Source organism: Equus caballus, chromosome 16 (genome assembly GCF_041296265.1).
Source record: "Equus caballus isolate H_3958 breed thoroughbred chromosome 16, TB-T2T, whole genome shotgun sequence".
NCBI lineage: Eukaryota > Metazoa > Chordata > Mammalia > Perissodactyla > Equidae > Equus > Equus caballus.
Genome location: NC_091699.1, coordinates 84,664,949 through 84,675,431, shown reverse-complemented (window position 1 = coordinate 84,675,431; position 10,483 = coordinate 84,664,949). Strand labels below are relative to the sequence as shown.

At 46.0% G+C, this 10,483-nt stretch overlaps 1 protein-coding gene and 2 pseudogenes across 3 annotated transcripts in view; 1 reads left to right on the top strand and 2 right to left on the bottom strand.

Annotated features, from left to right (window-relative positions):
* Positions 1-2,398: 2,398 nt before the first annotated feature.
* On the bottom strand, positions 2,399-3,325 carry LOC100064644 (disks large-associated protein 5 pseudogene; annotated as a pseudogene).
* A 170-nt stretch (positions 3,326-3,495) lies between these two features.
* On the bottom strand, positions 3,496-6,182 carry LOC138917960 (disks large-associated protein 5 pseudogene; annotated as a pseudogene).
* A 1,573-nt stretch (positions 6,183-7,755) lies between these two features.
* CEP70 (centrosomal protein 70) overlaps positions 7,756-10,483 on the top strand; it is a 59,455-nt gene continuing 56,727 nt past the window's right edge. Inside the window, exon 1 of one of the 3 annotated variants that reach the window (XM_070239104.1) lies at positions 7,756-7,957. The gene's annotated coding sequence lies outside the window, so the exon portion shown is untranslated. Of the gene's footprint in view, positions 7,958-8,510; positions 9,182-10,483 lie in introns of those variants that run through there. The other 2 variants (XM_005600956.4, XM_005600957.4) reach the window with 2 other exon arrangements.

Below are 10,483 nucleotides of genomic sequence, written 5' to 3'. Positions count from 1 at the left end.
ACCTCTGAAACTGCCTCTCACCAGCTTACTAATAGACATTGGGGATTTATTTTAAGAGAGCAGCTAAAAATGCTTTCATTCATAGGAGTCCAGGTTTTCATTGGGCTTCCTTTTGAAAAGGGAACTGTTAATGGATTGACTGATTTTCTGAACTTACTTTTAAAACAGCCTGAATGAAGATCAAAATAAAAGGAAAAAGTTACATAATCTGATACCTACAGATTTAGAATTTTCCATGTGTCCTTCCAGTGTTGGTCCAGCGTGACTATTGGTTGTGTGTTAGGGAAAGAGGCAGCAGAGCTTTAGAAAGGAGCGCAGGGCCCAGGATTCTGGCCTCAGAGGATTGTGTTGGAACCAGGGCCAGTAACCACAGTCTCAGCTGCCGGCCAGGCTGCTGCTGTGCAGGCCTCTCTCCCTCAGCACAAGGAAGCTGTGACTCTATCTACATCAACACAGAAAGTGGAGAAGCAGCGGACCAAGGTGATTTTGTAGAAATTCAAACCAGAAAAGCCTGGCAATTTCAGGAGGAAATAAGTTTTGGTCTGAGTCATCTGGAGAGGGGGGTTTGTAGATACACCCTTAATTAGAGCAGAAAGCCAAAGGAAGGCAGGATAGACACATGTTCCAATTGGGTGAGACTTTTACAATTTGTATCTAGCATATTTTGAGAAATTTTAAAAATATAGAAAAGTGGAGAGAATAATACCCATATTCCCACCACCCAGAATTGACCATCATTAAATATTGCCTCAATAAAAAATTTCATCAGAAGAAAACATTGCAGGTGAAGCCCTATTTGACTTTCAACCCCAACACCATTACTTTCTTCTCCTCCTCAAAGGCCATCATTCTCATGAATTTGGTGTGTTTCCTTCCAAGCCCACTTTCTATAGTTATATAGAAATTGTATACATGAATAAAGGTTCTTGGGCATCATGTATTCCTTCTTTTAAAAATTATTTAAATGTTACCATGAATGGCAACAGGGAATTTGTGTATGAGTGTAAGACAGGATTATAGGGAGCTCATCCTTTGGAATTCACATCACCATCATCATTACATTTATTTGGTATTTGCTCACAGTCTGTTCTGTGTCAGGTGCTGTGGCAGAGAATATAACAGTGAGCAGCACTGATGGTTTTTCCCCACTAGTGAAGTTTACATTCTAGTAGAGGAGGCAGTCACAAAAAACGAGCAAACAGACTGAGTAGGTTGCCTCCAAGATGGCTCCTAGTGATCCCCACTTCCTGTATTCTCATCCTTGTGTAGTCCTCTCCCACATTTTACCAGGGTTGGTCTGTGTGATCAATAGCATAGAGCAGAAGGGATGAAATGTCACTTGCAAGATTAGGTTATAAAAAAGACTTCTGCTTCTCTCATAGGTGGTCACACATTCTCTTGGATTACTCCCTCTATGCAAAGCTGCCAGTCGTGGGGACCCTCAGGCAGCCCAAGGAGAGGCCCACTTGACAAGGAAAGAACTGAGGCCTGCCAACAACCACGTGAGTGAGTTTGGAAGTGAATCCTTCAGTCCCAGTTGAACGTGGAGATGACTGCAGCCTGACCAATAGGTTGACTACAACCTCATGAAAGGTTCTGCCAGACCATCCAGCTAAGCCACTCCTGTATTCCTGACCCACAGAAACTTCGAGATCATGTTTGTTTTAAGCTGCTGTGACTAGGGGTAGTTTGTTACGCATCAATAGATAATTAATACACAGACAGATTAAATAATTGCAAATTGGAATAAGTGCAGACACCAATCCTGTGGAAGAACAGACGCCCATCATGAGAAGTGATATGGTCAAGTGGTTAATGAAATAGGCTTTGGAGCCTGAATGCTGGTTTCAGATCCTGGCTCTGCCACATACTAGCTGTGTGAACTTAGCAAGTCATTTTTTTTTACTTCTATTTTCTAATCTGATCATTTGTAAAATAAAGATAATAACAGTACTTACATTAAGGTTGCTATGAAGAGTCAAAAGTTAGTAAATGGAAGTGCTTAGCCGAGAGCCTGAAACATTTTAAGGGCTCAATTAATATAACTATTGTTATTCTGTATAGATTCTTTTTTTTTTCCATATTCTTTAACTTTTCAGTATTTGAAGAATACACTACAGCATGGAGAATATGAAGAGAAATGTTTTGCTTTTTTTAATTCACAATTCTTCTGGTTGATTTCCATTAGGAGGCGTTGGAGGTGAAAAGGCAATTAAGTCCCCACCAAAGGAAGTATGTCTGGCATGCTCCTGTCGTTTCCTCTGCACCTGTGTGAAGGGATTGCTGCACCCTGGGCGTGGTGAATCAAGAAGATGGCATTCAGTCATAAGATTTTTATTGTCAAATACTGAGAACGATTTAACGGGACTTTCAATTCTAAAAAATCCAGCGTCAAACACTATTTGATCAACTTCCTTCGGCGCTGCAGAGCCCTCGGCCTCGGCCTGCTCTCCCCGTGCATCCTCTCTCTCACTGCCTTCTTCACAGCAGCGAGGCGACTTCTGGCTGCAATTCTCCCAGCATCGTCCTGTTTTGGTTTACTTGCTATACCCGAAACAACTTTTTTCTGAAAGACTTTTTTGCTTGTATTATTATTGTTTTGCCATTCACACTCCTCCAGTTTGGTCAGATTGTTGAATTTTTGGTTTACATCCCATATCTGAAGGCTAGCCATATCCCAAAAGCCATCCAGGTCTGTACAGGTGGTATCCTTTTCTCCTCGTTTATAGTCACAATTGTCCACCAGTTCTTCAAACTGTTTGAACCTTTCTTTCATAAGGAGTCTTGTTTGACCAACTGCCAGGCGAATAAGGTCTTTGGCTTCATCTGGAATGTCCAATTCAAGCTTCCTTTCCCACTCAAGGCAGTGTGAAGTTAGTTTTTCAGTTTCTGACTGGAGAATATTTCTGAAATACAGCACGTGTGGTTGCTGAGATGTCTGATCCTCATTTATTTCAAGTGATGGGACTTCTTTTATTGGAAGGCCATGTAGATTTTCAGTAGTAGTTTCATTTTTCTTTAAGACACGATCTGTGCTCCCGACTGCTAGGGAGCGCAAAGGACGGCGAAATTCATCGTAATCTTGATGTGCTGAAGGTTTACATTTCTGTGCCAAAATTTCTTTTGTTGCTTCTAGAGCCTTATCAACTTCCGTGTTTAAAGAGCTGCAGCTGTAAGCGGGCGTCCACGCAGTGGTTTTTGTGGGCTTCCTAGGTGTTATCTCGTAGCTCTTCAGACCATCTGGAGGCCGAAATACGAAATCTACTGGTGCGAAGGATGGCCTCCCTTTCACTGCTGCAGGATTTGACTTAGGTAACTTTTCCATTTTTTATAAGACTCCATCTGGATCCGTTCCGTTTGTCACATTGGTTTGTGACTCCAAAGTATTTTCTTCACTATCAACTTTAAAGGAAACGACCTTGCCAGGTTTTCTTTCTATCTTTTTGGTAGGCCTTCCTTGATTGGGTACTTTTCTTTCTGTTTCTTTATCACGCGTCACTCCTGTGGCCGGCGCGGCGGAGGCTGCTTTCGCAGAGGCTGCACCGGCGGAGGCTGCTCCCGCGGTCTGCTTCGCTCTTTAGTCATCAATCGAGTGGTTCTCACGCACGTGGGCATTGCAGGCTGCCCTGCTGTTTTCTCGGTGGACACTTTCTTTTCAGAAGATTGTCTTTGACCAGATCGGGTTGCTCGAACATCACTCCCATTACCAATCTTTTTTGGGTGGTATTCTGTTATTGCTGAAAGAAAACAAGGCTTGTCAGGTCTATAAAGACCCACTTTAAATACTCCTTGCTGAGCTTTCTCTCTCTGCTCTTTCAATTTTTAAAGTTGCTTTTCCTCCTGGTATTTCTGGAGCATTTGTCTTCGTTGATCACTTAGAACAGATTTCACTGACCTTGGCTTGACACTCATCTCTTCTGGAATAAGCTCCTGAGATGTCTCCTCTAATTCAAGATTTCTACGTTCCAAGGTTGGAATGTTGACATCTTTCAAACCAAAGCGTCTATTTTGTTCATATTCCTTGTGTCTGTTTGCTTTCTGAGATAGAGATTTCCTATGAACAATTTTAATTCTAATCATATCAATACTTAAATCCTTTCTCAGTCGACTGGCAAAATGTGATGAAGCCATCTCTTCTGGAGGATGGAGCCATGGCTGCGGGGGGACAGGTAACTCGTCCTAGAGGAGCCTCCCCTGAGCGGCGGCCAGCTCGCCACTCCTGTAGAGATTCTTGAGCTTTTGTTATTAATATGTTTGCCTGAGCTGTTTGCTTATAGTCTTTCAAAATGGAAAATGAGTACTGAAGGTGATTGCCCCTGTATGAATCTGACTCAGATTTAACAATGTAATTCAACCCTGTATTGAGCACCGACCTGTGCCAGGGACCATGCTGGGTGCTGGAAAAAGTTTAGTGAGATATGATCCATGTCCCCAGGAGTTCAAATTCTCATGGAGGAGGCAGAAACAAATGTATTAGTCTAATAAAGGGTTCTAAGTCTAAAAGACTTGTGAGTTGAAGAATCTTCCAGAATTCATCACCAAATGCCATTCATATTTGGTATACTCTTTGTTGTGGGAAGAAACCTGATAGTTCTGTATCCAGGAGAATATCTGAGAATCAGTTTAGAAGTTTCGATATTAAGAGGTCTGTTTTAGTTGCTAATGAAGGTTATAATTTATACTGGGAAGTCAAAGCACAGAGGACAGCAGTAAGCTGAAAGGAGGAGAGGCTTTGGATCTCAGCTTAACTCTCATTTCCTCAGACAGGCCTCCTCCACACACCACTGTTCTCCTTCCTAGCACTTAGCATAATTTTATGCTCATTTGTGTTTTATATTCCTCTTCCCAACCAGACTAGCAGCTCCACGAGGGCAGAAACCACATCTGGTTTACTCACCACTGTAAACTCCACATCTGGTTCAATCCCTGGTTCATAATGGGTACATGAATGAATGAATGTTAAATGAGTGTTTAGAACCATTAGAATCCTGGTGGGTGGATGAGGCCCAAAGAAAACTCTTGAGACCAATGCAGCAGGATGCTGCGCTAAAGACTGAACTTGAGTGCAGTCTTTTCCTTCTCTAGAAAAAAGAAAGGAAAGGGCTTGGTGGTCCATAGGAAGGGAATTCCTTTGGGGGACAGTGCTACAGAGCTTCCTCCCCTCCAATGGCTACACACAAAATCAGGAGTGATGAGAGGGAGGCTCTGTGGTTAGGAAACAGAAAGCAATCAGCCTTTCTGATTTTCTGTGCTCTTTCTGTGCTCTGAAGATTGTGAAGGATAGTGGTGATCATGCACCTAGCATCCATTGTCTTCTCGCCCCTTCCAGGACTCCAGTTTGACTCAAGTAGCCATACGTCCACGTTGCAACCCATGTCACTCAAGGAGCACCTACCACACTGCCAGTTCCAATTATGGTAACCCCTTTCCCCTTCTGGAACCCAGGCTTACACCATCCGCACATTTGCCAGGTAGTTACTGATTGGGAGGCAGAGTATGTACCTGTGTGAACTAATTGGCTCAAAAAACCAGGAGGAAAGATTTTAGCTGGAAAAGAAAGCATGTGGTCCTGATTGTTCCTGGTAGACATCTGGCAAATCACTTTAGTATGAATTTGAAACCTACCATGTTTACAGCAGAGCAGAGAGACCGAAAGAAATTGGGTCCTTGATAACTTGAGCCATCAAATTAACCAGCCCCAAAGTCTATGTTGCCTCTGGACTTCCTGTTATGTGAGATTGAAACTGGCTCAATACAAGGTTGACATAAGTGAAGCCATATTGTAGAAAAGAGACTATATTGTAACTTTGAATGACATCTGACTAACCCAGCTGGATTCACATCCTCCAGGAGATCCACCTGCTCTGTAGATTTTATGATCCCTGCTTGTGCATGTATCTCCCAGCTGCGATAAGATGATAACTTCGTTCTTTTGAGTTCCTTAGGAATGTGATGACCCCGGAACAGAGAGTCTGTGCTGGTAGTCATCATTCATGAAAACTGAAAGATCTGGTGTGGCAGTTCCCAGTCTGTAATACCAGAGGGTCAACATTCCTAACCCCTCCCCTATAACCCACTGGCCCATATAACCACTTTAAGATTCTGTGCCCTTTCAAACGGTTGTTTTGGACATTAGTTGGCCATCTTCCCTCTTGCTAGCAAGCTGTAATAAAATGCCCTTTCTCTGCCACCATCTTGCCTCTTGACGATTGACTTTTGTCTTGGGGTGAGCAGATCGTGTCCTTTGTGTGGTAACAAGATAATCAATTTATTTATTTTTTAAAGATTGGCACCTGAGCTAACAACTGTTGCCAATCTTCTTTTTTCTTTTTCCTGCTTTTTCTCCCCAAATCCCCTCAGTACATAGTTGTGTATCAGTTGCGGGTCCTTCTAGTTGTGGCATGTGGGACACCGCCTCAACATGGCCTAACGAGCAGTGCCATGTCCGCCCCCAGGATCTGAACCTGCGAAACCCTGGGCCACAGAAGCAGAGTGGGAGAACTTAAGCACTCAGCCACGGGGCTGGCCCCAAGATAATCAATTTCTTGATTGTTAAGAAGACAGTTTGAATCACGTTTTCTCTTATTTGCTGCCAAAATAATGCTAACTGACCCAATGATGTTTGGTCCTGGCCACAATTAGGGTAGCTACACTCAGAAGAGTGGGCAAGTCACCCTATTCTCCTGGAAAAGGCAACCACTGAGATTCTTTGTGTTTTGAGCATTGAAAATGAAAATCTTCGAGCCTTTGCTAGTGTGAATAGCCAGGTATGGAAAAGGCGGGGGCGGGGGGGGAGCATGTTTGCATGGGGCAGAAACAGAGATCAAATTCACAGTGGCCCCAGATGCCTGGAAGAAGGCTCAGTATGGTCCTGAAAGTAATGAACCCTAAGAGCTGTGACCCCAAGACCTCCTTGTGAGGGACGGCCATGCCCTCCGTCGAAGATCCCTGTTGGCCACTGTGGGACCCGCACCCACACACCTGCATCATTTGATCAATTGGAAAATACAGGTTGTCAACGGCGACACCATGTGGCTGTAAGATGCAATGACAATGGTGGGCAGATGAGAGGTGAGGCCTTCCCTCAGGTGTGTGGAAGTTGGATTTTCCCTTAGGAATTTTTGGATCACTTAACCAGGTATGAGTTTTTGAAAATGGTGGGCAGGGACCCTATTTGTAGATTCTGAATTTTTTAAAGTGCGAAATGAAGATTGAGCTGATTTCCTTTTGTGGGGGAAAAAAAACCAGAGCAGTGATTTTATTAGTATACTGTGGAGCCATTTTTACAGTTTTTACCTATATATCAGGATGCAAGAATATTAGGCTTGAAGACACCCAAACGAAAACGTTCCCATTTTATATCCCCTTTGAAAACTCGTCTATGGTTCCCCATCACCTGGTGGATAAAGTCTCAGTTGCTTACCACACCTCCTAAAGCCTTCTCCTCTGCCTCTCCAATGATGCAACACACTCCTCAGCTTTCTCAGGAAGCCCTCAGTAAGATTCACTATATTTGTAAATACTTTGGGATTTAGGTTTTGGCGGAGGGCAGATATGAGCTGTACCAAAGGCGTCCAGGTTTAATTACCAAAAAAAAAAAGTGAAGTTTACCGAGCACTTGCGAACTAGTTATTCACTTAGTGCTTTGGAGTTATTTAATTTGCACATGAAGTTTTCTCTAAATACCTTTCTTCCCTTTATTGCTGGGGAATTCTTATTCACCATTTAGAATTTTTCTCCTCATGTATCCCTCCAGGTTCGCAGTTGTTGATCTTGGCTGCACTTTGGAATTGTCTGGAAGCTTTACAAACTATCGACGCCTAAGGCCTACCCTGGAGATTCTGATTAATTGGTTTGGGGTCTGGGCATCAAGACTTTTCAGAGCTCCCCAGGTGATTCTCATGTGCAGCCAGGGCTGAGACCCACTGGTCTTGGAAGACTTCAGTGACTGACTTAGGTAATCCTCTTTCTCTTTCCCTTCTCTGCACTGCACACCCTTCTCTGCTCATGCCTATCACTCTGTATCTTAATTTCAGAGTGTATACCCATTTCCCTAACTATATTTTGAGCATCCCGAGTCAGCCACCTTTGCATTTCTGGAGGCCTGACAGTTCGTGGAGATTTGGAAAATGCTGAATGGGAGGGTAAAAAGTCCTCAACACTTATTGGGATCCTCCAAATGCCAGACGCTGAAGCTCAGCCAGGTCTGGAACGCAAAGAACACACTGAGCGGTCCCGCAGCAAGAGCTCGCAGGCAAAGCGTGTGTATGTATATAGAGGGCAGCCTGCGGCGGCCACGTGACCCGGGCCTCCCTTTCACTGATGGCCTCAAACGTGTATTTCTGACGTCTTCCTGGTAGATAAAGTTCCAGGTAGGCGATAAAGCATCCGTGAGACCTGCGCATGTTGAAAGTGCGATGGGAGCGCGCAGGCGCAGACGGCAAAGCAACCTCGGCGCGCTCGCGTCTACGTTACGGCAAGCCCCGCCCCCAGCAGCGGAGCCAACCAGAGGGCGCGGGCCGTCCCAGCCTCCCGGCGCGACCCGAGAGCCTAGCTGCCGGCGCTCGGAGGCGGGGCCGAGGCAGGCCCTCGACGCGCTCCGGCTCGATTGGCCGGCCTTCACGGCGCGGTAACGGTCGCGGAGGCGGGGCCGGAGGGGGCGGAGCGGGGCCGGGCTGGGCGCGCTGCTGGCGGAGGCGGCGGCTGAGGAAGGTGAGTGCCGCTCGGGTTCGCAGACTCGCCTGCCAGAGCCCCTCCCTACGGCAGTCCCGGAATCGGCCTCACCTGCGCCCTGCGTGTGGCCAGCCTGACCCTTGTCCGGCCCCGGAGAGGAGCCGTCTGGGACGGACTCGCCAGTGAAAACTCCCGGGAGACTTTTAGGGACCTGACGAACCTGGTTGAGTCCTGGCTCCCCGGCCTTTGTGATCCTCGGCTCCTCGTTGACCGTCTTCGCGCTCCAGTTTCTTCGTTTGTAGACCGCAGCTGGCATTCTGGCCCTTCGTGGTGGGCGAGGGGGTTAAACGAGGCAGTAAGAGGACGGCTTAGAGTGACACCTGGCGCGGACTGGATTCTGGATGAGTCGTAGGGAATCACACATGCACGAGGGTTGGCTGGGGCTGCCCAGCTCCGCTTCTCGGGGTCAAGGTGTCCCAGGAGGTTGCCTGGCTAGTCAAGCCTCGGAGTAAGCGGTGGGGGATGCGCGAAGGGGTAGAGGAGTAACCCCTTTCTCCGGTTTATTAGGCTCAATCCAGACGAGGGGCAGAGGGGGGCTCTAACATACACCAAACAGAAAGGGTTTCTACCACCGCTTTATTTTCTAACCGTGATGATATTAAGCACTGTGCAGGCGTTGCCCGTGTTGGTTTCAGTCCTCTGCAGGAGTTTTTTCACTTTTGGTATCCCCAAGTAGCTCCGGGCCGCCGCGCCCCGCCCCGGGGAAGAGGTGCTAACTAGATGGAGTTTGCGCGCGGCTTCTGCTTCCAGGAGGGAGAGGCGCGCTCTGGCCCTGTACGTAACCTGTCCCGAAGCAGAGTGTTTTGGTGGAGATGATGTCCAATCCTAACTCCAATTCCTTATATTTGATAGATTCAGTTCTTCTTAGGAACATTACGTAGCGTATTGGCGTATTTTTGGAATAGAGCTTTTGCGTTTAATAGACAATAGAGACTTTGAAAGCATTGCATGTTCCATCTAATTCAGGAATGTGACATAGATGCTTTTGAGAAAGCTACTCGTAGATTTCGATGTGACTCACTTGAGAAAGAACAGTTACTGGCCATGCTTTGTTATTTGCAGCTTTTTCCCAAAAAAGTGGTGGAAAATAACTACATTTTAATGTATGGTGCATGTTACAGGGGCTTCAGACCCATAAAGGGCAAGTTACCAAAGCACTCTTGGGAAAACTGGGCAGTGCTGGAAGATGGTATTGTGTTTTGCTTCTCTGCCCTTGGCTTTCTGTACCATGTACAAACCAACTCGTACCCTGCAACCCCTATTCCCACAGTCCTGCTTTAGGTGTGTTATGACACTGATGAAATCTACAGCTTCTGCCTTGGCTTAGGGAAGCATTTAGTCTCTTTCTGTAACATGAGGTTCCAGACCTGTGTCCTGTCACAGCCGGTAGTGGGGAAGAGGCTGCTGCAAATGATTGGCATGTTAATTTCGCAGCACGGACCTCTGAAAAGGAGGGCTTGGTTACAGGTGGAATTGAGAGAGTTTTTCTTCCTGCCTTTTGTGTTGAGTGCTGTTTGTCTATCAGAGAGTGCTCCGTTTTAGTACCCTGCAAACAAGAATACTCTACCGTTGAAGCCAGAAGTCAGGATTGGTGATAGATGATAATAGATTTGGACCCCCAGCTCAGTGTTTCCACAAAGCAGGGAGAAGGCACCTGGTGGTGAGCACTGGAGTAGCAGTTACTTCAGTTGTTTAGCTTCGGTTCAGGGTTACCTGTCCCACAGACCCCTGCTCTGGAAATAACACAAGG